Consider the following 27071-nt stretch of genomic DNA (forward strand, 5'->3'; position numbering starts at 1 on the left):
CAAAACCACACTCAGATATCACCTCACACCAGTCAGAGTGGCCAAAATGAACAAATCAGGAGACTATAGATGCTGGAGAGGATGTGGAGAAACAGGAACCCTCTTGCACTGTTGGTGGGAATGCAAATTGGTGCAGCCACTCTGGAAAACCATGTGGAGGTTCCTCAAAAAATTAAAAATAGACCTACCCTATGACCCAGCAATAGCACTGCTAGGAATTTACCCAAGGGATACAGGAGTACTGATGCATAGGGGCACTTGTACCCCAATGTTTATAGCAGCAGTCTCAACAATAGCCAAATTATGGAAAGAACCTAAATGTCCATCAACTGATGAATGGATAAAGAAATTGTGGTTTATATACACAATGGAGTACTATGTGGCAATGAGAAAGAATGAAATCTGGCCCTTTGTAGCAACGTGGATGGAACTGGAGAGTGTTATGCTAAGTGAAATAAGCCATATAGAGAAAGACAGATACCATATGTTTTATGGTATGGATCTTATGTGGATCCTGAGAAACTTAACAGAAACCCATGGGGGAGGGGAAGGAAAAAAAAGAAAAAAAAGAGGTTAGGGTAGGAGAGAGAGCCAAAGCATAAGAGACTCTTAAAAACTGAGAACAAACTGAGGGTTGATGGGGGTGGGAGGGAAGGGAGGGTGGGTGATGGGTATTGAGGAGGGCACCTTTTGGGATGAGCACTGGGTGTTGTATGGAAACCAATTTGACAATAAATTTCATATATTGAAAAAAAATTTTTTTTAATTAAAAAAAAAATACAATGGTGACAATGCTAATGCTATGCTTGGGAGAGCTGGTCAACCTTAGTTTGGGACTTGTCAACCATCTGTGTCCTGAAAATGAGCCACACTGGAAGATCCCTCAGGAGTAAATAACCTAGTATGTCGTTCAGCAAGGAGCCTCTGGAACTCAAGAAGAAGGATTTCACCTTTGGCCTTTGGAGGAAATTAATAGAGTTCAGATGGTGAAGCAAGAGAGATGGTACCACACAAAAATGTGAAATGTACAGAAACTCTTTCTAAAGTGAAGAATTCACCAGAACAACCAGCTAGTGATTATCTTAAGCAAATACACATTTTAAAACTAGCCTGGGACAAGAATAGCTTGTTTCAAAGGCCTGAAGCTGATCAGGCATTTGGGAGATAAGCTAGTGGTGGTGCCTCTCTAAGAATGTCTGCAAGGGAGAGGAGTGGAGTGATGGACAGCATGCCCTGGGTGCTGGGCATGGGGTCCCCATCTGCAGGACATGCTAGCCGGCTGGTCGCTGAAGAAGTGAGCAATGCAAAAACTTTCATCTAAAGTTAAAAGTCTGTGCTGGGCTGCTGGAGCTACTGACATGCATTCTCAGGTTAGTTGAAGAAAAACATACAAATAGTGCCAGCAAATGGATTAAAAAAGAAAATCTAAGCTCTCCGAACATTCAACACTGTCTGTATTTGTTTCATTTCCCTTAACTTCTTTTTTTTAATGTTTGTTTATTTTTGAGAGACAGAGAGAGAGAGAGAAAGAGAGAGAGAGAGAGAGAGAGAGAGAGAGAGAGAGAGAGACTGCAAGTGGGGTAGGACCAGAGAGAGAGAGGGAGACAGAGAACCCAATGCAGGCTCCAAGCTCTGAGCTCGAACTGTGAGATCATGACCTGAGCCAAAGTCGGACGCTTAACCGACTGAGCCACCCAAGCACCCCTCCCTTAATTTCTTAATAAAATTTCATTGAAAAAAATCTAGCCATATGTTTTGAGATAGGTTTATATGCCCCAGGGTGCTAAATGGGCTGAGACTGCAAGAGGGGGTCTGCTTGAGAGCCTGCCTGTGCTATCAGAGTACCCTGATACACTGTACAGAGCACATGTCTTTTCACAATTCTGCCCCTTCGCTTCTTTCAGCAACTATGAAGGCAGCTGACCTCTGGACTTCTAGTTCTGTGAGATAAGACATCTCCTTCCATTTAAGCCAATCAGAGTCAGGTTCTTGGTCACCTGCTGCTGAAAATGCCTGTGTCTTTTTCACCTAGTGAACACCTTCTCAGTTTTGAGACCCTGCTCTTGTGTAGCATTGATTCACTGACTCCCTTCTTAGTGCTCAGAAATAGATTTCTGTTGTGGCACCTCTGCTCTATCAGCTGGACAGCAAGCCCTTAAAAGAAGGGCTTTCCCCCCGGAACTGACAGAGTCCCTGACACAACAAAGGTGAATGAATGAATGAATGAATGACCTTGGAGATAGAGATTCTCTGTGACAGCAGAAATGCTGAAACATAATTATGAGTCAAGAGAAAAAGAGAAAGGAATGATCAAGGAGAGTGTGGAAACAGGACGTTAGGAGAGAACAAAATGGGAAAAATATGAGACTGTGAGTATGAGAAGCTGATATATGATCAAATTAAGGTTTATGAAAATTTCATTGGATGGGAAAGAAAAATCTGTGTATAATTGTATAAATTATTTTAACAGTAAGCCATAGAAATAACTATTAATGCCATTTTGGCATTTATCACCTCATAATGCAGCTGTCAATTTGCCTGAGTCCTGTCCTAATGGCAAGCAACTCAAAGGCAAGCCTAATGCTTGGGTCTTCATGGCATGCCCAGCCCTGAACCCAGCACATGTCCAGCGCCCATTAAGGGCTGTTGAACTGAGGACTGAATGAAGACTTGAAGGCTTCAGAGTTAGATGTCACACCAGTTACTGAAAGCACAAAAGAAACAACCTGCTGAACATTTTATTTGAAATTATTTTTCCCCATTAAATCGAATTACTTTTTTTCTTCTTTAACACTCTCTAGCTTAACAATAACATGTAAATCATGAGCTTTTATCTTGGATTTAGAAAGTGACCCATTAAGTAGGAAATCATGTGCTTGATACTTAAACCAGATTAACTAAAAAGGTCTTTTAGATATTGGGTTCTCTGCAATTCAACAGAAAAAAAAAAAATTTTTTTTTTTAGCCAAAAGCATTGTAAAGCCAGAACTAGGGGAAAAAATTAAGCCATTCTTAGCAGTGTCTTCAGTACAGCTTGGTGTCTTATTAATGTGAACAGTATTATCCATACACTTCTCCACATGCTATTAAAGTTACACAGAGTAGGAGGTAAATGCATCCCTTTGTTCTCCTCCCATTTTAATGGCATCATTATTTATATTATTAATATCCTATATTTTTTTCCTGTAATGCTTGAAGTTCTATATAGTCATTCTTTCTAATCTAGTACTAGAATCATAAAAGCTCTCATCCTCATTTTGCAAATAGGAAAACAGAAGCATGAAATAGCTAATGCTTTGCCACGTGGGAGATTCACTGAGAGGTTCAAAAAATGGACTACAAGGACAGTTGAAAGGAAACTTCCTCTGGCCAAGTTCACTTCAGAATAAATTTTTCTGGGTCTCTTATCTCAAACCTGAGTAATAAACAGCTCGTTCTTCAAGGGGAAATATCTTGAAACCTTCTCCCTAGTGTAGTCTTAAATTATTTCCATCAATTTCTAAAATAATAGATAGACCACAAATATATTGGCAGTACAAAATAAACTACCCATGGTAAAAATATATGAAGGCTCATAAGCCTCTCCCCTAATTTTTATTTTATTGATTCACCCTTTATTTAATAAACATTTGTTAAGTGCCTTCTATGTGCCAAGTACAGCTTTAGATGCCACCCATTATAGATATAAAGAAAAAAAAAAGGATATAGCCCCTTCCCTTCAAGCTCTTCACAATGAGAGTCAGACACATAAACATGGGGCAGTTTAATAAGTGCTCACATAAGTGAGGTAAGCACCAAGTGCCAGTAGAGGACAGGATAGGGCACCAACTGGGAACTGGTGTTGAGGATGGTGTCAGAAATGGGGGACAGAACAGGAGCAGAATGAGCAGGACATGTCCAAAGTGTGTGGTGGGGCGGGAGGGAGAAAGCACATGGCCCGGCTGCTACTGGCAGTCATTTCATAACCACAAATGGAACCACTTGTAGGGTGAAGCCCATGTTACGGATGGCTGAGCAGAGAGATGGAAGAATCTAGGTGGTCGATGGCTTCATTGAACTGAACTGCTGAATCAGTCAACACTAAAGTCACCCTACCTCAGAGCTTGTTTTTAAGTGAAAGAATACATTTCCATATTGTCTAAATTTAAGTAGGGTTTTCTGTCTCTTGCAGCTAAAAGCATCCTAAGCGATTCAGTAGAGGAGGTTTAGGGGGAAAGATAGTTCATTTCTGCACACGTTGAATTTGAAATGGCTGTCGGTCCACCTGGAGATTTCCCAGGGACAGGTGGGTCTGACCGTCCTTGTCGAAACAGTGATTGTTTTAAAATAACCTCAGCATAGAGGAGCCTCGGTGTCTCAGTCGGTTAAGCCTCCGACTCTTGATTTCAACTTGGGTCATGATCTCACGTTCATTAGATCGAGCCTCAGGTCGGGCTCTGTGCTGACAGTTGGACCCTGCTTGGGATTCTCTTTCTCACTCTCTCTATGCCTCTCCCCTGCTTGCGCTCTTGCTCGCTCACTCTCTCTCTCAAAATAAATAATAAATTTAAAAAACATAACCTCCGCGTAAACACTTTGAATACCTATCCCATAAGGACAGTTAGTTGCACTTGAAGTAGCTCCATGGCATCCTCAACAACCCAGATGCTTTCTTGCCTTCCTGCTCTGCCATCTCTAGATTACTTGCTTTTATTCATAGGTTTGTTCTCTCCTCTCACAAGATGGTGACAGCAGCACTAAGCATCCCATTCACACCCCAAAATGTCCAAAGGCCAAATTTGGGCACATTTTTCCTTGTTCTTTCTTGAGAGCAAACAGGGTCTCGGAGTTGATGCTCAGAGGTTGTCGGTATGTGAAGGACTCTAATCAGGGGTCTGTATTCAGACTAAGCTACACCAAGCACTTCAAATGAGGTTAGCTATGTCTGAACAAGAGGATCCACCAATTAGGATAAGATTTTGGAAATCATTTTTCACTTGTGAAATGAATGGTATTCAAGGTATGTAACTGATCAGCCTTTTTGCCTTTGCAAAATGAAGTATAAGAATGTGGCAAGTTCAGAAATCCAACTCCCTTATGGTAAAATCCTGGACTCTGATTTTGGTCCTGGACTCTGATTAGCAGAGGATACCTTCACCCCCTCTGAATAGAAGATTTGTTGGTTTTGCCATTAGAATATTGCTGTGTTCCTACACATCATTTTAATTGTGCGAGGGGCCACTGTGTAAAAGAACAGAAGCTGGGGAACTTCTTCCAGCTCACAGGATCAAGGAATATGCCTGTTTTGGGGCCTGCTTGGCAAAAAACATCTGTACCTGTGGCAGAATTCATGTGAAGCTTTCTTTATTGCAACATATCATCACGGAGCAGGTTGTGAATGGGTAGGCATAGCCCCTACCTGCCTCTAATAGTTGGAGGATACCAATGTTTACTGGACAATTTTGAATGGTCAAAAGAACTCACAATAACTTGTAACTCCACTACACCAAGTTACTTCTCCCTACAGAGACTCAAGTATTATACATCCAGGTCAGAGGAGTCCTGGTAGAAGTTCAGTCATAAGAACAATCTTTCCTGCAGACAGACCTCCTGGAATCCTAGGAAAGGACCTGAGAATGAGAGCCTTCTGAGAGAGCCATTGCTTCACTCCATACCAGGGTCTAATCATTTAGTCTTTTTTGTCCATCGCTGCTTCAGGTGTGTTTCTCCTGAAACACCCAAATCAGCCAAAAAGGCAAACAATTCCCAGATAAGAGGACTCTTACTGGTTCAGGGTATGTGCATGGATGCTCCCCCTCAAGTTCTTCCTTAAATAGCCTCCCACGTACCCTTTATGGGGCTTCTACTGCACAATTTTCTCACGCCCTCTATTCACTATCAGCACTTCCTGGCCAGCAACTGCCTGCCCAGCTCAACACCTCCCCTTATCTCCCCCTAGGTCTCCAGAACTTACCCACTTTATAACTGAAAGTTATACTTTTCCCACCATCCCCAGCCCTTGGCAACAAGCACTCTGTTAGTATGAGGACAACTTTTTTAGCTTCCACATATAAGTGAAATCATAAAGTATTTGTCTTTCTGTGTCTGGCTTATTTCACTTAACATATGTCCTCCAGGTTTATCCATGTTGTCACAAATGACAGAATTCTACTCTGTTATATACGTGTGTGTGTTGGGGGGGGGGGGGTTATATTTTCTTTATCCATTCACCCATTGACAGACACTCAAATTGTTTCTATGTCTTGTGTACTATGAATAATGCTGCAGTGAACATAGTGCAAATATCTCTTCAACAAAGTGATTTTATTTCCTTTGGATATGTACCTAGAAGAAAAGATTGATGGATTATATGGTAGTTCTAGTTTTAATTTTCTGAGGAATTGCCATACTGTTTCCCTTAATGCCTCTACCAGTTGACATTCCCATCAACAGTGTGTAAGTGATAAACATTACCTTTTCTCCTGTCCTTCTGGCTTTTTGATAACTGCCATCCTAACAGATGTGAAATGATATGTCATTGTGGCTTTGATTTGTATTTCCATGATGATTAGTAGTACTGAGCATCTTTTCATATACCCATTGGCCATTTTTACATCTTCTTTGGTAAAATGTCTATACAGGGCCTTTACCCATCTTTTAATTGGGTCATTTGGTTTTTTTGCTATTGAGTTGTATGAGTGCCTTATATATTTTGGATATTACCCCCTTACCAGATATATGGTTTGCCAATATTTTCTCCCAATCTATAGATTGCCTTTTAATCTTATTGACTATTTCCTTTGCTATGCAGAAGCTTTTTAGTTTTATGCACAGGCATACCTTAAAGATATGTAGGTTTAGTTCCAGACTACTGCAATAGAGCAAATAGCACAAAAAATGAGTCAAATGAATGTTTTTGTTTCCTAGTGCATATAAAAGTTAAGCTTACACTGTACTGTAGTCTATTTACAGTGTGCAATAACATTATGTCTAAAAAAACAATTCCATACTTTAATTAAAAAATACTTTATTGCTAAAAAATGCTAACTGTCATCTGAACTTTCATCACATCATAATCTTTTTGCTGATAGAGGGTCTTGCCTCGATGTTAATGGCTGCTGACTGATCAGGGTGGGGTGCCTGTGGCAATTTCTTAAAATAAGACAGCAATGAAATCTGGCACATTGATTGGCTATTCCTTTCATGAATGATCTCTCTGTATCACGTGCTGCAGTTTGAGTGCATTCTACCCATTGTGTATTCTTGGTGCCTTTGGCAAAGATTTTTTTGAACATACATGGGCGACTTAAAAAAAGAGATAACTTTGAATTAGCTCTAATGACAAGTGTATATATATCACATTTGAATTTTTATAAGAGTATGCATCGTTTTATATAAAAAAAGTATTAAAGGCAGTTTATGATTTCCAAATTGCAGTACATTAATTACCCTTAGTAATAAGTAATGTACGACACATCTTTTTGAGATTTGGTGCTTTAAGTTACAGAAACTGATTCTCCTTATGGGGGTGGTCTATTTGAGGGAAAGTTTCTCTTTTTCTGTGGACAACCAAATTATGCCAGTGTATTTAGTTTCTAACAGTTGCCTGAGTTGTCATTTTCTCTTTAACTAAACGGGGGATACCCACAAACCATCTTGCCACAACAAAATCATAAACACTTCCCATGGCAGTCCTATGCCCCTTGTAGAGACTCTCCCCCTTCCTCTAAATCCCCAAATTTCCAAACTCTCACCTCCCCTGGTACAGAATTACAAAACCACGTGTGTCAACCTCACATCAGGAGTGTTAACTTAGTGAGCTCTATTTTCTTTGGAAAGGAGGAACTGTGAATGTAAAACTAAAGGCAGTTCAGTTCAGGTTAACATGTGTCCTTGGCTGGGGGAGAAAAACCACCTCTAATTTACCATGATTAATATAGCACATTCTTTCAACTAGCCCCTGTGGGTCCTGGAGCAGAAGAAATGTTCATTTCCAGCATACCCAATGAGTAGAATAGTGGAATTTTTTTAACTGAGGTACAATTGCATGTTATATAATCAAGAGAATGGAAATTCTAACACTACAGATCCAAGTATTGAGGGAAAATGGGTCTAATCAATGAATTGGCATCTTTTTGGTAGCTCTTTGGTGTGACACTCCAGGCCAGTGACTATGAACAAAGTAAACCTTGCTCTTTTGTTAACCACCTGTGAAAATGAGGGCAAAAGATCAAGTAGGTCATGGGCAGATTGCCAGATTCTCTCTGATGAGCTAGAAATAGACGCAGCTCAAAAGTGGGCTGACCTCTTCCTTTTGTACTTCTCTCTCTCCAACGTATCTACACCTACTTAGATAATATTTATCATTCTTATTTGAATTGTAAATGCCAGAGTAACCTCACTTGAAAATTATGCTTTAAAATTTGATGAAATTATACACTCAACTTTCATTTCTTAGCTTGGAATATATATGCCCCTCAGCTCTAAATTTTCCGAAAATTTTGCATTTTTACCATTCTCTGTAGTCTTTTATGGACAGTCTCCAATAGTCAAAGCTGTGCGATGTAAATTTTCATGGTGTTATGAGGATAATTTATTTTCTTTCATTCTAAGAGAAGCCAGGAAGCTATCTCTTTTCCAGTTGGGATGAAACTGAATATCTGGATTGGAAAATTCCTAAGTACACTGGGTATATCATGCACTATCATGGCACTGTGTTTAACGTCTTTTGAAAGTAGAAACCTAGTGTAAGAAATTGTCAGACCCTAAAATGAATGGGATGGAGTCCCCAGCAGCTCATATGCCCCCTTGTTGGGAGGTAGGGAACATGAAAAGGAACTAGAAAAGTAATATTTGCATGGATTTATAAGTTTTTTCTATTAAAAAATTTTTATATAAAATCATCTGCCTAGCAGAGAACTTCCTTAATAGGATATTTGTTTTTATACGTAGTCTAAAATTGTGTTCTCTTCTATTTTGGCCCATAAGAAAAGGAAGGGAAGATTTCCTTATAAAGAAATGCAGGAAAACTGATTTGTACCAGAAAATGGAAATGCAGCGTAGCAGAATTGCTACCAATAATGCTTATAGAAGGGGGATGTGGAGTTAACAGTGGGATGAGGGATGATAGATGTTCACACACAAGTTTAAAATATGCTTCTAAGTAGTACTACCCTCTGCAGATGGTACTCTCAAGGATCAACTTCAAGATAACTTTAAGACATTAAAAATCAAAATAAATTTGTTGAATGAGATCACTTGCCTGTAGAGGTGAATAGCTCCAGGAGCTTTTCTGTTAATAGGTATCCAGGAGTCTCTCCAACACCAAATTCAAATTAGCGTGGCCTTGATGTAGCTCCAACAGAACATGACCGGAATCTGATTCTAACCAAGGAAGCTGAAACCCAATTAATTAAACTATCCCAGGTCTTAACAAAGACTGTGCCAAGAAAAGAAGGGTGGGCATGGAGCCTAGACAAGGAGAGCTGAATAAGCAGCTATTTAGTTATTGGTAGCATGAGTTCTGCACTGGCCAAGGAAGTCTTGCTTTGACTGGTTGAATTGAGTTTCCTATCCGCTAAAAAGGTTACCCTTAGAGTGGAAATGATTCAGATTTCTTACCTCCACTGAGTCCTAGTTTCCCCATCAGTAAGAACAGTAGGAGATAAGTTCCAAGAGGCAATAGGGTATACTTTGTATAGGATCTGCGGGCCACCATGAAGACGTGATTAATATTTTAGGGAACCGCAGAGGCTTCGGAAAGTTTTGAGTGAGGAGTGATTGGGATTATCAGGAACTAACATTGCAAAAGGATTAGAAGTATCAAATTAGCTAATCCATGTAAGGCCTTAGCACCATGCCTAGTCTATTAATAGTGCTCAATAACTGGTAATCATGATTATAATTACCATACTTCAGTGATGCTATCAAAGTAGCTCCTCTTCACCAAGACTAAATCATGAAGAAATAGAAAATCTGAATAGACCTATAACTAGTAAGGAAATTAAATCAGTAACCAAAAAACCTTCCAACAAAGAAAAGCCTTGGACCAGATGGTGTCACTGGTGAATTCTACCAAATGTGTAAATAATTAACATCAGCCCTTCTCAAACTCTTCCAAAACAAATTGAAGAGGAAGGAACACTTCGTAAATAATTCTGTGTGGCCAACATTACCCTGATACCCAACTTAGACAGAGGCATTGTAAGAAAAGAAAACTAGAGGCCAATATCCCTGATGACAATTGATGCAAAACTCCTCAACAAAATCATAGTAAGCAGAATGCCATCCACATGTTAAGAAGATTACACCATGACAAAGTGGGATTTATCCCTGGAATCTAAGGATAGTTCAACATACAAAATAGCAATCACTGTAACACACCACATTAACAGAATAAAGAGGAAAAATTATCATATCAATTGATTCAGAAAAAGCACTGACCAACTTTAACTGTCTTTCATGATGAAAATACACAACAGAATAGGAATAGAAGGAAACTACTTCAATACAATAAAAGCCGTATTTGAAAAACCCATGTTGTGCTCAATGGTAGCATCAGACCCAATGATGAAAGACTGAAAGTTTATTTTCTAAGATCAGGAACAAGACAAAGATGTTAACTTTTGCCCTTCTATCCAACACAGTATTGTTGAGTAGCATTCCAAATTCCAGTCAATTAGACAAGAAATAGAAATAAAAGGCATCCAAATTGTAAAGGAAGAAGTAAAATTATCTGTTCACAAATGATATACTCTTATATGTAGAAACCATAAAGATTACACACACACACACACACACACACACACACCCCATTAGAAGTAATAAATGAGGGGCACCTGGGTGGTTCAGTCGGCTAAGTGTCCGACTCTTGATTTTGGCTCAGGTCATGATCTTGTGGCTCATGAGTTCGAGCCCTGCATTGGGCTCTGCACTGGCAGTGTGGAGCCTGCTTGGGATTCTCTCTCTCCTCCTCTTTTCCTCTGTAACCCTCCCACTCCCCCACTCTCACACACACATTCTATCTCTCTAAAAATAAATAAATAAATTTTTAAAAAGAAATAATAAATGAATTCAGCAAAATTGCAGAACACAAAACACATGGACAAAAATCAATTGTATTTCTGTACACCAACATGAGCAATCTGAAAAGGAAATTAAGAAAACAATTTCATTTACAATAGCATCAAAAAGAATAAAATACTTGGAGATAAACTTAGCTGAAGAGTCAAAAGACTTTTATACTATAAACTACAAAATATTGCTGAAAGTAATTAAAGAAGACACAAATAAATGGAAAGATAAACTGTGTTCATGGATTGGAAGACCCAATATTGTTAAGATGTCAGTACTACTCACAGCAGTCTAACTAGTCACTGTAATCCCTGTCAAAATCCAAATGATGTTTCTTTGCAGAAGTAGGAAAAAAAATCCATCCTGAAATTCATATGGAATCCCAAATAGCCAAAACAATCTTGAAAAGGAAGAACAAAGTTGGAGGTCTCACACTTACTGGTTTCAAAACTTACTACAAAGCTATAGTAATCAAAACATTGTGCTACTGGCATAAAAAACAAACACATAAACCAATGAAATGTAATAGAGAGTCCAGAAATAAACCTTCATATATATGGTGAATTGACTTTTCACAAGGGTGCCAAGATCATTAATGGAAAAAGGACAAATTTTTCAACAAATGGTGTTGGGAAAATTGGATATCGACATGCAAAAGAATTCATTTGGACCCTTACTCAAAATGGATCAAAGATCTAAATGTAATAGCTAAAACTATAAAACTCTTAGAGGAATGCATAGAGAAAAAGCTTGATGGTATTAGATTTGGCAGTGATTTACTGAATGTGACACTAAAAGCATAGGCAACAAAACAAAAAATAGACAAATTGGACTTTGTCAAAATTAAAATTTTTGTACATCAAAGGACACTATCCACAGAATGAAAAGGCAGCCCACAGAATGGGAGAAAAATATTTGCAAATCATATATATCTGACAAGGGATTAATATTAAAAATATTTAAAGAATTCCTATAATTCAACAACAACAAAACAACTCAATTTAAAAAAAAAAAAAAGGCAAAGGCCTTGAATAGACATTTCTCCAAAGAAGATCACAAGTGACCAATAAGCACATGAAAAGAAGTTCAATATCACATTAATCATTAGGGAAATGAAAATCAAAACCACAACAAGATACCACTGCATTCCCATTATCATAGCTATTGTCAAAACAAATGAACAAAAACTTTAGAAACAAATGGTGGCATGAGTGTGGAGAAATTGGAGCCCTTGTGCATTGCTGGTGCATTTGGTACAACCACTATAGAAAACGATATGTCCATTCCTTGAAAAATTACGGATAGAATTACCATGTGACACAGCAATTCCACTTCTGGGTACATACTCAAAAGAATCGTAAACAGGGTCTTGAAGAGATATTTGTACATGCATGTCCATAACAGCATTATTCCCAGTTGCCAAAAGGTAGAAATGACCCAAATGTCCATTGACAGATGAATGTGTAAACAAAACGTGATATATACATATGATGGAATATTATTCAGCTTTAACAGGGAAGGATATTCTGACATGTTTCAACATGGATGAACCTTGAGGACATTATGCTAAGTGAAATAGGCTGGATGCAAAAGGACAAATACTGTCTGATTCCACTTACATAGGTACTGAGAATAGTTGAATTTCTAGAGACCGCAAGTATAAGGGTGGTTGCCAGTGGATGAGAAGAAGGGTAAATGGTGAATGGGGAGTTAGTGTTTTATGAATACAGAGTCTGAGTTGGAGAAGATGAAAAGAATTCTGGAGATGGATGGTAGTGATGGTTGCACATCACTGTGGATGTCCTTAATGCAACAGAACTGTATATGTAAAAATAATTAAAAATGTAAATTTTATCTTATGTATATTTTATTATAATAAAAAAAATGTAGCCCCCACTTCCTCTGAGTTCACACTCTCCAACAGATTTCTGGTTATCATTTCTCTTTGTGTATAATTTTCCTGTAGAGAAAATAAATGGATGGCTTAGTAAGCCCTACCCTGACAGTCCTCCAGGCTGACAACTAAACGGTCATTCAGATTTATACATCAGGCTCTTGTAAGGGTGGGTATCAAGGAACTAGGTCTTACAGAAGGATGACTGACAAAACTGTGTTTCTTGATGGCATAACGGAGACTCAGACTCTAAAAAGCAGTGACAGCCTAAGCCTGGGGTCTAGGGATATCTTGGTTACCACTTCTCTGTCTAGCAGCAAAACCAGCCTGTTACTAAAAGCAATGGTGTTTTCAACTCCAAGATAGGCCCTGTTTCCCTTCCTTTTTATAAAACTAAATGTTTTTCGTTTTATTTATTTGAGAGAGAGACTGAGCAAGAGTGCACAAGCAGGGGCAGGGGCAGAGAGACAAGGCGGGGAGAGAGAGAGAGAAAGAGAGAGAGAGAGAGAGAGAGAGAGAGAGAGAGAGAGAGAGAGAATGAATCTTAAGCAGGCTCCACACTCAGCAAGGAGCCAGATGCAGGGCTCAATCCCATGACCCTGGGATCATTATCTGAGCTGAAATCAGGAGTCAGATGCTTAACTGACTGAGCCACCCAGGCACCCCCCCCAAAACTAACTTTTAGTTAAAAATACCCAGGAATGATTTCCCAAACCACAATTACCTTCTCTTCCTGTGTCAGGCAGGCTACTTTGTTGAAGTAAGAACTAGATAAAACTTACCACTGCTGTAGAAAGACTTGCTTAGTGTGGGAACTGTGTCCTTACACTGCCAACATTTAAGGGAGAGGGAGGGAGGAGGAAAATAGCACCGTTCAACTAGGAAGCAAAGTTTAAAAGAATAAGGTAGAACCCCTTCTTCTCTGTATATTCCAGCCTCCCTTGTCTTCCCAAGGGTAGGAAAGGAGTCTCTTCCTTGTGCTCTTATGGTGTCTATTGTTGACCCATAAACCTTCTCATATTGCATTGACACCACCTGTTTACTGTATCTCCCACTGGAATGGAGGGAACTTCATAAACTCTGTCTTCAGTCTTTGTTTCCTCAGAGCTAGGGCTGTCCTGGCACACAGTAAGAACATGATAACTCTTGGCCAGAAAAATAAACAGCATACTGCTGTGTTTCATTAACTCTACAATCCCACCAGTTATTAGACACTTCAATTGCAAGACCACCAAGAAAGAAAAAAAATTACAATCAGAAGAAAACCAGGAGCCATAAAACATTCCAATTTTAGGGTTATTATCACCTTGATTGCAGGCCTGGAACATGGAAGAGATGGCCACAAAAGGATTGAAGACTAATTGATATCACTTCATAAATATAGATATGTGCACATACATCTACACCACCAAAAACCTGCTTTTTTAATTAGTTCACTTGGCCTCTCTATCTTCAGCTTTTCCTCTCAGACAAGGCATTGTTTCAGATTTTTAAAAATCACTTTCTTGTCTGAATACCAGGTAACTAAAAACAGATAGAGGGACTTGTCCCCATTTCTTAGCTTTGGTTATGTTCTGAGGCTCAGCTCTAAAAAAGAGTATTATTTGTTGTTTCCACCAAGGCAGCTTAAATGATGAGGATCAGTGTATCACAGTGGGAAGTACTTTTGCCTCCAGGCAAGACTATAATAAAATAAGCTCATTCGTCATCTGCCGAGGGAAAACATGTCACTACAAAATTACTAGGTAATGAAAAATCTGGGCAGTCTTATGGCACTTTTAATCAGAAGATCTCAAAACAGTCCCACACTATCATCAACAAAGTCTTGTCATCAGCAGGATGCAAAGTGGAAAGTGTCCCTTTCCATTGTGTTATACACCATGAATCTAAGTTGTTTTTTTTAAGTTAAGCAAATGAATAAAAAGCAAATAATAATGATGATGATTATATACATAGATACATTTACATACAAATACACATACACACACATGAAATTTTAATTTAATTGCATGTCTAGTGAGATCATTGATGAATATTTCATTGTAAATCCTCAAGCACCACACCAGTAATAATAAGGATCTGGGCTTCAATCATGGCTCTTCCTCCCTTCATGACCTTGGGCAAGTGTCCTACCATCTCTAAGTGTCAGTGTCCTTATTTGTAAATGGGACTCATAAGGATATGCACCTCACTGTAACTGGGGTCCATGGAATATTCCCTGTAAAGCAGAAATACGGTGAGTGCTCTATAAATATTAGATCCCCGCTACAGAAAGAACTACAATAGAGGCCCATTTACCATGCCCGCAGACCCACTTTCCGCCCAACAGCCCGGTCTTAGTTTCATAATGTTTTCATTTCGCCACTGCCAGTTTGGTCTCACTTCCCTCCCTACCCAGTTTGGGACCTGGGCAGCTACTGTATTTACTACCGCAGGGTCCATTCTTCTTTTCCCCACCCACCTCACCTTCCTCTCTTCTTTCTATGATATCCTCAGGCCAGGATTGTTATGATGACCTCAGCTCCAGTCTTCTCAACTTTAATCCATCCTACATAGCTGTACCTGTTCATGAAATCCTAAGCATGACATTTCTCTGTTCAAAATTCTTAAAGCTTCCCCACTGCCTACTAAATTCAGTTCTGACCACAGCATTCAAGACATCCCACTTTTGCCTTCAATCTACCTTTCCAAGGTACCTCTCCAATTTAGCCAATCTGATGTACCTGTCCCTATGCTACATTCCCCCACATCATTTTACTCACACAATTTTCTTCTATTGCAATGTCTTCCCCTTCATCTCTACCTTTAAAAATCCTAACCCACCTTCTAAAAAACCAGTCTCAAATTCGACCTCCCCTGCAATGTACCTTTCCAACCTCCTTTCAACTGTCTCACGTGTGTCTTCTTTGGGACACTTATATTTCATCTTGCATTGAGGTTGTTTCCATCGTAAGGCCTGCCTCACCTCTGTAGTCTATCCATGCCTTTGCTCATACTAGTGGGCAATTAATATGGATGTTACTCTGCCGTGTTTAATTGGTTATATTTGAATACACGTATTTACTTTGAGTCCCTGTATCACATATGCCACTAAAACAGGAAGATAAAATAAAATCAACCCTTTGTATGTGCTGCTGTATTTAGCAATACAGGGTGGGTCCTAGGTTGCTGGAATCAAATGGTACATCATTGGTTCCTTTAACATGCAACAAATAAAAACTTGGCCATGATGTCCACTCAGCTAACTACAGTACTACTAAAAATATCTTAATCTGCATGTGTATATAAACTGAAAATTGACCAACAAATGTTTTGGTTTTTGTTTACTTTTTGAGGTTTTGATTTAGTGGTGCTAGGGGAAAAACAAAAACAAAAACAAACCATTACAGTTCTTGCTATAACAGAGGGTTTGGTGAAATCCTCTGTCCAATCTCAGAATAGAAGGATGTAGAAAATAGAGCCGAGCTTCAGTAATTTAAGATAAGCATGTAAAATATCAAATGAAACTATTTTTAAAAACATGTTTTAACCCTATCTTCACTGTTTTGCAGTTTTCAATGCTAATGAGTCTTCTTGGTGACCAAGTCAGACAAAATATGTTAGACTAGATGGAAAAAAAATGATTTTTGAAAAATCAGAATGTCTTAGTAATGGATCCCCAAATAGTTCACAGTTTTTTAAGTCTGGTCCTAAGCTTCTTGACCAGGAATATAACCAAAAAATGCTCAAGAGGTATCTCTAGAAAACACTATTCAAGAAACCCTGCCTCTTGGGATTGCCAAGAACTTTGACATGGCTGTGCAGCTAAATCCAATCAGAATTTTCAACAATTAAAAATTCAGTAATACCTCTAAAAAAAATAGATAAATATATCAAGATTATGCCTTTTAAGAGCAGCAGCACTTTTTTTTTTCCAAATAACTTCCTTCTCCTGCCTCTAAGTCTTGGAAAACTGTCAGAGGAACACCCATATTATGAATAGTTTTATAGGTCGCTTCCTTTCTTTACTACTATGCATAGGGTTCATCATTTCCAAATTTTCCCAGACTGCTTTGATACCATGTGATTCCTTTTAAGTAGGGGCAATTTCTTAATTCTGTGAACAAATCTTCTATATTGTGGGTTTTCATATAAATAAATTCATGTACCAGTTAAAGAAAAGAAAAAGCTTTCCCAGACTACCTTACCCTTAATCTTTTATTGAGACACCGTTGGCTCTGAAGCACCATGGGCAGTTAATTAAAGGCCAATTTTGGCCATTATTAAGGCCCCAGTGCTTATTGTCATTGCTTCCCTCTACATCCTTTAAGAACCTTATGAGAATTTAAAAGGCTTTACACACTTCCTCTCACTACTAAGAGTTCCCCTCAACATCTTATTCACTAATAACATTAACCGTGTTTGTTTCCTGAAGGAATCCACCAATGATCAGAACTCTCCTCCAACACTATTCCTTCTATAACAGCATTGGGAAAACTCACCGTTGGCATTTCAATAATTGATGGTCTGGGGATAGAAGTCTGGAAAGTAACTGCTTCACAGTCCGATTTACCTTCTAAGGACCCAGACGAATCCTCAGGGGTCTCAGCAGGCTGGTTGGCACTGTGATTACTTGAACTCAGATTTGCACTGCCATTTCTCTCTGAACGGATGCTGGAATCGCGCCTTTTCTCTGGAGTTCCTTCTTCCCCTCTCGAGCGACTTGGGTGCTGGTCTGCTTTGGCCGTGGGCTGAACATAGATGGTGGAATGAGGATCAGCTGTGCTGGGCTGATCAAAGGGCGCATTCTCCCTTGTATTCCCGAAACAAGCAAGCAGAGCTGAGCATGGAAATGGATGCATCCTTCTAGATGGAGATTTCAGTCTCTTGGTGAGCCTTGCTTTCCACGTGGACATGACCTGCAGTGAAACATTGCAAAGTTCAAAGTGGGGGAAACTTTTCCAGGGATTCAGATCACCTCCGGTTTCCTTCTAATAAGTATCTCCTCGTCTGAAGAGAAGGACTTACTAGTGGTTACTCCTAAATACAAAATTAAGAGATGGCAATTCCACCCTCCTTAGGAGTCACTTAGCAGCCAACTCCCCTTCGGAAGCATCCATCCCATCCCGGGTGATTTCACGCTCTTCCTTCCTTGATGCCGTCAGTGGCTAAAGAAAGCTGCCTGTGAGGCATGTGTTGGCTTGGGTTACAGTCCCAAGGCCGGGCAGACGCTCCAGTGTAAGGTAGTGCCAAGTCAATAGACAGTTGCTTCAGGTTACCTTGGAGGCATAAAGATAACGTAGCCTGATAGCGTCCACCATAATAGCGTTAGCCCGTGTATCAATAACATCATAACAGCAACATAACCTTCTTCGGTTACCCCCTTCAAATATTGATTCCCCCAAACAAAACAAACACCACCCATTTATCCATCACAAACGAAGACCCCCAGAGGGTCCTCGACCCTGGCAGCTGTTTCATTATTAAAATAGGAGGTACGTTTGAATCTTTTGTCTGGAGAGATCCATGTTTTGGGGGATTAATGTTACGGGGACTTATCTGGATCTTTCTCCAAACAAGCTTCCTGGCTTCAGGATCCATATTACTCCTTCTGGTAACTATAAATGAGTCTTTGTTAATTTGTTTTTTCACTACCCATCTAGGTCCTTGATTAATTTTCAACAACACCGAAACAAAAAACTAATTAGCCCAAATGAACAATTAACACAAGTATTATGTGTGAATGCGTGTTCCATTCATTTACTGTATATATTACTTAATTTTAGAAAATAACCCCCTTTGGAACATAGATCTTCTCTTTTTCAGTGAATCAATATGTGAATGGTGAAAAATAACAAATTATAACCATATTCTAAGAATACGCTCAAAATTGAGATTTTTCCTTAGCCAAACATCTGCTAGAAATGTTAGAGAAATATAATACTGTAATGGTTTTACCATTAATAGTGACTTTCAGATCAAGATTTCAGGGTATATTACCCATTCTAATTTATTCATTTTCTCTCTCTTTTAATTTAATGTCAAGATGTTCTTTTAAGTCCAGACAGGTGGTGGATATTATAGCACTAATCCTCCATTTTACAGAGACAGAAAACAACTCTTTGAAATTTCAAGAGACTAATGCTAGGTTATACTGTTGAGAAGGGCTGGTAGAAAGTCCGAGATCACTGCTCCCTATCTGATCTGTGAGTCTCATTCAACCTGACAGTCATCAACATAACAGCTATACTGGGAATATTGCTCTGAATGGGCAGTCATAGCCAACATACACCAAGTCAGATATGGCTTGAGGAAGGCAGATACAGCATCAATGCAGACTTTGCTTTAGTCTTTACCAAAATTTAGAAATAAATGAGGCCTCTGGGTGGCTCAGTTGGTTAAGCGTCCAACTTCAGCTCAGGTCATGATCTCGTGGTTTGTGAGTTAGAGCCCCATGTTGGGCTCTGTGCTAACAGCTCAGAGCCTGGAGCCTGCTTCGGATTCTGGGTCTCCTTCTCTCTCTCTGCCTTTCCCCCACTTGTGCTCTGTCTCTCTTTCACAAAAATAAACATCAAAAAAATTTTTTTTAAATAAAAAGCCACCATTTTTGAGAGGTTAGCATGCAGCAAGCCTGTGCTAACTCAGGTATACCAGATTTCCCAGTCTTGAGAGATCATTCTCCTTTTAATATCCAAGTACAAGTAGTGTAAATCCCCCCTCCCCATGATAGCAAGAAGTCCAGGCTTTCAGCAGGCTCCCTCACCAAGTGTTTTGTCTCACTTCTACCATGGTTGCTATCGTCCCCTCAGGCAGGGTGACTCCAAGATGCGTCCCTCACATGGGGCCTTCTTGGTCCCCTCTCTACCAAGTATGTTTACAGTCAAGCGAATATGTAATGATTAACAATGGTTTAATGGTTTATTGAAGGCTTGTGGATGATAGGAGGAATTAAAGAGAAGTAAAAATCATTCCTAAACCTGGTCTCATTCACTCATTCATTTATTCCCTCAACTACATGCCAAGCACTGTCTAGAACTAGAGAGACCACAGTTAACAATGCAGCTTTCAAGTGGCTACAGTTGGTAGACTTCTGGGCAAAAAAGTTCTGAGCCTTCCTCAGACCCATTGTATCTCTCTTCTTGGCCCTGAGTTTGCAGCCCGGCCACAAGGACCACCTCGTCTCCCTTAAGGGGCACACCCAGGAACTCTGGCCAAAGTGCCAGCCCCAGCCCACGAAGAACAGTGACTTCTTTTTAGCTAGCATGGTAGCTAAGTCTTACCTAAAATAACAACATTAACAGATAATGGTTATTGAGTGTTTATTAGCAGTCATGAGTCTCAACAAATTAACTCATTTAATGCTCACAACTCTAGGAGAAAGGTGATATTATTAATTTGCATTTTTACCCATTAGAAAAACAAGACACAGAAACTTAAGTAACTTGCCCAAGGTCACAGCATTGCTAAGGAAGAGAGCCAGGATTATGAGCCCAGGCAGCCAGGCCCCAGAGTTCATGCTGTTAATCACTATACAATATCACTTTCCAAAAATACACATCTGCCCCAAAGAGGAACTTTCCAACAGGCTTCAATCCCATACTCACCTCTAGGAATTTATTCTACAGATATACCTATGCTTAGAGATATGTCTAGAAATGTTCATTGCAGCAGTGTTTGGAATCACAAAATTAATTGTTAATCAGTGGAAGACAAGTTAATACATATTTTAAAAATGCAGACAATTGAAAACTATGCAACTATTAAAAAGAAGGATGTAGAGACTTCATTTTTAATATGGTATGCTAATTAAGTACATGTATTTATATTCTTCCCTTTCTAAGAAATCATTAAGATACTAGTAATGGAATTTTTTTAAAGACTTGAATTTACAATACCAAAGAGAATAGGAAGGAAGCTGTTAACATACAGGAAAATGCAACAAATTCCTATAAAACAAAAATCAGATGAAATATTAATTAATGAAAAGAAAACTCAAAAAACAGAAAGCCAGCATGCTGAGCATAACCACATGAAACCTCTTGTCTTGGGCAACAGGTACAATGAAACTTAAGAGAAGGTCTGGGGCACCTGGGTGGCTCAGTTGGTTAAGCATCCAACTTCAGTTCAGGTCATGATCTCACAGGTTATGAGTTTGAGCCCTGCATCGGGCTGGGCTCTGTGCTGACAGCTCGGAGCCTGGAGCCTGCTTCAGATTCTGTGTCTCCCTCTCTCTCTCTGCCCTTCTCCTGCCTACACTCTGTCTCTCTCTCTCTCTCTGTCTCTCTCTCAAAAATAAATAAACATTAAAAATTCTTTTAAAAAAAGAAGGTCTGAAAATGTGAGCTTAATTGAAGGTCTGCCTCTGAAAGTCAAATTTTTCTATACCTTCCTATACCTGCAAAGAGGCTACAAAATGAGTAAGAGAATGAATAAATGAGTGAATGAATAAATTAAATCAAATAAATAAGTAAGCGTGAATAAATAAAATAAAAGTTAAGGTATGGGGGTCAGGGTTTTATTTAAATTTGTCTTCAAAAAAAGGTTTTTTTCTAAACAGTTCTTATCTACGGTTCTTATCTATTTGATGAATTGTCTAGTGAACTAACAAGGCCAGCTAGTGTGGATGTCAATGTCCAAGAATAAAGGCCCTCTGCTGCTTTATTTCGGCCCCAATATAGTAGCTGAGAGTTCTCTGCCTATCCATTTATTTAAAAAAATTTTCTTAACGTTTACTTATTTTTGAGACAGAGAGAGACAGAGCATGAACGGGGGAGGGTCAGAGAGAGAGGGAGACACAGAATCTGAAACAGGCTCCAGGCTCTGAGCTGTCAGCACAGAGCCCGATGCGGGGCTCAAACTCACGGACCTTGAGATTGTGACCTGAGCCAAAGTCGGACGCTTAACCGACTGAGCCACTCAGGCACCCCATCTGCCTATACATTTAAAGTGAACCCGTTAGTTACCGAGTCTCGTCAACATTCACAGAGCTCCCTATCCTCAAACTGTTCCCTCATGTGAAAATACAAACAGTTCATAAGACATCACAAGACATTTGAGAACTGCCAACATCAAGGGCAACAAGCAAGGCAGAAGAAAAGATCCTAGCAAGGAAGAATGAGGGAATGGCAGCGGGATAGGCAGCAGTATCTGCCATTTAAAGTGTGGTTCGCGTATGCAGTCAACACCTAGCAGCTGAGCTCTGAGTGACGGGAGGAGAGCAAGGAGGGGAGAGTCTTTGCAACTTGATCCCAGGAACATGCCCTTCGGGTGCCGCACAAGTCATGACAGGGGTCCTAGAAAACGTGAAAACATTAATTTGCGCTGCCATAAAAACTGTATACGTAGCTATAATAAAATAAATACTATTCCCATTCTTTTTTTCGACTTTCAGAAATTAATACACAGACCAAGCAAAATTAGGCCTAAAGCAAAATTAGGCCTAAAGATGTGTTTTGTTTGGCTAATGACATTTTAAAAAATTTATTCCACCACTGTTAGAGCACAGAAACCTCCACTCTCTGTATCTTTCACTGAGTCAGTTCACAAGTTTATGTAAACGGAACACTACAGACATTAGAGCTTGTGGTCTACAGTGGGTATTTGCCCAGCATCCTTTCCCCCTTTCTTTTGGTAACAGCACCCTGATTTCCTTTTGGGGAACTCCTCCTGTCCTTTGGATAGAGCTTTAGGCCTGGCTCTAGCGGTGGGAGGTAGGTGACCAACATCCCCCAAGCCCCTGATCACAGTGATGGGTTCAAGGATATACAGGAGAACATATTGTTCCAATCAGAATAAATCCCCAAATTTGACTTGGAAGAAACTTCCTCTTCTTTCCAGTGGATTAACTCAATTTGAACTTGAGAAAGTAGAAGACTGGAGCAGCTGCCAACATCTTGTCTCTTTGAGGGGAGACAAGCAGGGTAGAATCAGCACAAAGCAGGATTTAAGAGATGGAGAGAAAGAAACTGGGTCCTGAAAATACTTTTGAATGAAGCTTTGCATAGTCTTCATTTCCCCCTGGATTTCCTTTCCTGTTTCATTTGCATAAGTTGAGTTTTCTGTCACTTGCTGCTAAAGAGTCCTATTCAATAAATGACCCACAAGTACCAGCAAATCACAGAAGACTTCATTATGATTACAGAATAGGATAAAAACATTATCAACCTGACAATGGCAAAATAAAGGGAGAGCTGGGAGATTTTGAGAAATGAACAAGTTGTAAGGTGGTGATGTAGTTGGAGAGAAGGATAGGTTTGCTAATATTGTTATATTTCAAAGTCAGAAGGACTCCCTATGGTTGATGCAAAGAGGAATGGACTTGGGGAACCTGGGTGGCCTGGTCATTTGGGCTTCTGGCTCTTGTCTTTGGCACAGGTCATGACCTCGTGGTGCATAAGATCGAGCCCCACATTGGGCTCTGCACTGAGCGTGGAGCCTACTTGGGATTCTCTCTCTCTCCCTCTGCACCTCTTCCACTCATTCTCTCTCTCTCTCTCTCTCTTTCAAAATAAATAAATAAATATTAAAAAAAAAAAAAAAGAGGAATGGAGTTACATGTCATGTCTAAAGCTGCAGAGGTGACCAGAAGGAGAATTTAAATAGAGATGGAACCATATCAGGAAGATATAGGGTGGAGTAACCAACTAAATCCTCACCTGCCCTATTAGCAAATCAGTGGTAATGTCTAGAATTGATAAATAAAGACAAAACCATATTAGTGGGATAGATGGTCATCTATCATAGCAGAATGTCAATAGATAATATTTCAGGTCAATAAATTAAGAAACAGAAGTATAAACCTTTATAATATGGTTCCATGCATCAGAAAACCAAAGACAGAAACAGATAAAAATCGGTTGCCTTTAAGGGAACAGGGATAGAGGTGAGGCTGTGAGGCAGATAATTCTCTTCCATTATAAATCTTTATGTATGGTTTATACTTAAATCATATGTGAGTTTTCCAATACATTTTTTAAAAAGAAAGGAATGTGGCTAATTTACATATGACAATATGGAAAATCTCCAAAATTTATTTTGAATGATAAAAGCAAATTGAAAAACAAGTTATATTGTATGTTCCAAATTGTGTTAAATATGTGCACACATCTATAAATATGCCTGTATAAATATATACATATATGTGTTTATACTTATATAGAAAATTTATGGAAGTATGCCTAAGAAGCATCTGTCTCTGGAGAGAGAGCCCTAAACATCTGGACAGGGAAGAAGACACTTTTCATGGTATGTCCTGTTGTTTGACTTTTTTGTAACCATATGCAAATATCAATCTTTCCATTTAAAATAAAAAGCTAGCATAGAAACATTCCAAAGTAACATGGTACCAACATAATTATTTCTAGGGTCACAGATATAAGTCAAAGGTTTGGCCCAAACAATCTCTCCAAAGAGAAGACTAACAAGGCTGATCTAAGACCTAAGAGCGAATGAAGTCATTTGGTGCCATTGTCAGAATGCCTTAAGAACATTAGTCATGGTCCATATAGAACTCAGAGATGAAACACTAAGAGTAGGACTCATTTATTCAAAAGATATCTACTGTGAACCCATGACACTGAAGATTCTGAGGTAGGGGCTGCTATGGGGATATGAGCAAACAAGACAGAATTCTTGCTTTCTTAGAGTTCAGAGACCAGTAGGGCATATGAGCAAGTTTGCTAAGTACAATAAGGGAAAGCTGCTGGCCTCCAGAAATGAAATAAGTTGCGTGGGGAAGGATGGCTGCTCTTACAGCCCATGTCCTTGTCTGCTGACATTCACTTTCCCCTTGGGGATCCCACTCATCCCTGTCCTGCCACAACAACCTTGGGAGGCACTGCCCTCCCCTTTATACATCAGCCCCAGAGAAGCCACACCTGTCGCCTCTCCTCCACAGTTCAGCCGAGTCGACTGGGTGAAGGGATGCCCAGAGAGCCGGTGAAACAATATTTCTGACTGTGTCTCTGAGGGTGTCTCTGGAAGAGGTTGGTTAGCATTTGAAGTGGGGACTGAGTAAAGACCACCCTCCCCAAAATGGGTGGGCAATCCACCAGGGCCAAAATAGCACAAACAGGCAGAGGAAGGGTGAATTTGCTCTCAATGCTTGCGGTGAGACAACCACCTTCACCGGCCCTTAGGTATCCGTGCTGCCGGTTCTTGGCTTTGAGATTTAGCTGGGGTTTATACTTTAGCTCCCAGATTCTTGGGCCTTGGGACGAAGACTGAATTACACCACCAGCTTCCCCAGTTCTCCACCTTGCAAACAACAGATCTGTGGGAGCCAATTCCTATAATAAATCTGCTCCTATGCCTATCTATCTGATTTTGTCTATCCCATTGGATAGGACGCTTCTCTGATGAGTCCTAATATAGTGGCATTTAAGCAGACTTTATTGATTACAAAACAGAATTGCTCCTCTTAAAACCTGGGTTTGTTTTTTGTTTGTTATTGGTTTTGTTTTGTGTTTTGTTTTGTTTTGTTTTGTTTTACTGGCTGCATAGGTAACATCATTGTCAGTGCCCCAAAGCCCTAACTGATCCCTACCGTGTCCCCCAGCGCTTCCTCACTGCCTCTTTACTGTCCAGTCTCCAACTAGTAATGACCATCTCACCTCCCACCCCCCTTGCCCATCTAGACCACATTAGAAACTAGGATCGAGAGACAAGACCGTGAGAGAAAGGAGCCGTCTCTCCTTTGACAACTGCCTTTCTAGGCTCATCCTGTCCCAGTGTGATTGATGCTGGGAACATCCCCTGCCCTGAGGGGAAGACTTCCCTTGCCCCCAGGCCAGAGCCCATATCCCAGCAAGACAATCACAACAAAATTCAGGGATCCAGTATCAACCCCTGAAAGTAGTAGAAGGGGTCAACCTTCTTCTAAGTGTTAAGGAAGGAGGGTGATCTAAGCAAGAGAGGAGTGGAAGATGCAGGAAACCAGTCTAAGACCCACAAACGTAGTCATGGTTTGAGAGCAGGCCAATAACAGTGTCATTGTTTGATTTCACACGCCCCCCTCATATTTATTTTAAGATCAAAATGAATTTAAAATGAGGTTACACTTCCTTGTTGTCATTAAAAATTTCTCAAACATTTCTGAGACTGTTGAAAATGCCCTAATTGTTGCAAAACTAGATTTGACTGTCACAGGATGTGCCTCAAACTAAGACTGGCCCTCCCTCACATTTCCAGAATTGTTTTCACCCCTCTTTTTAATCCTCACACAGAAATCCCAGCTGATTACAAAGTAACCTTCCTTAGAGAGCATAAGCAAAAGCTTTTCTGCTTCCACTCAGAAGCACAGGTGAAATTTGATGGGCTGATGTGTCAGACTGAAAAAAGCAGACATTCTCTGTTCAATGCCCAGCAAATCTCTAAGCATCAGGATTATATTTATATCATTATAGCTTCTTCCAGTACATCTGAGGTAATACTGATCTCTCAGGTTCCTACTTAGCTTCCTTCAATGGGCCCCTAATCTTTGCATGGATTCAGAGATTCCCCAGATGGGCTCATTTCCCAGCCCAGTTCACCATTCTTCCTGGTCCACAGCCTGCAACTCAGGGGTGTTTTCAGCACCCCCAGGGGGCAGCCACAAGAACAGACAGCAGGTACTGAGGGCAGTGCTGGTGAGTGAATAAAGGCAGATAGAATTGTATTTTTCTATAGTCCATCTCACTATACAGTCATTAGGATGTCTTATCCATAGAGAGTGGCTAGATAACTATAAAGTTTTGCTCCACGCAGTTTCAGAGTAAAAAGGCTTCTTTCCTAAACCACATGTGTTATGTTCTTTCTCAGTAGCTGCGCCTAGACAATGGTTCATCCGTGCTCACATCCCTCCTTACTTAAAACTTACAGCTCCGGGGCGCCTGGGTGGCGCAGTCGGTTGAGCGTCCGACTTCAGCCAGGTCACGATCTCGCGGTCCGTGAGTTCGAGCCCCGCGTCAGGCTCTGGGCTGATGGCTCGGAGCCTGGAGCCTGTTTCCGATTCTGTGTCTCCCTCTCTCTCTGACCCTCCCCCGTTCATGCTCTGTCTCTCTCTGTCCCAAAAATAAATAAAAAACGTTGAAAAAAAAAAAAAATTTAAAAAAAAAAAAAAAACTTACAGCTCCTTGTGATTCCCCTCCCCTGAGGGGGCAGGTGTGGT

At 40.0% G+C, this 27071-nt stretch overlaps 1 long non-coding RNA gene across 2 annotated transcripts in view; it reads left to right on the forward strand.

Moving 5' to 3' along the window:
- Positions 1–2284: 2284 nt before the first annotated feature.
- The window catches only part of LOC132695076 (uncharacterized), a 61452-nt gene continuing 36665 nt past the window's right edge, over positions 2285–27071 (forward strand). For both annotated transcript variants that reach the window (XR_009617681.1, XR_009617680.2), the window contains exons 1-2: positions 2285–2369; positions 24084–24169. This is a non-coding gene — a long non-coding RNA (uncharacterized LOC132695076). The remainder of the gene's footprint in view (positions 2370–24083; positions 24170–27071) is intronic.

This window comes from Panthera onca, chromosome B4 (genome assembly GCF_046562875.1).
Source record: "Panthera onca isolate mPanOnc1 chromosome B4, mPanOnc1 haplotype 2, whole genome shotgun sequence".
In the NCBI taxonomy this organism is placed as follows: Eukaryota; Metazoa; Chordata; class Mammalia; order Carnivora; family Felidae; genus Panthera; species Panthera onca.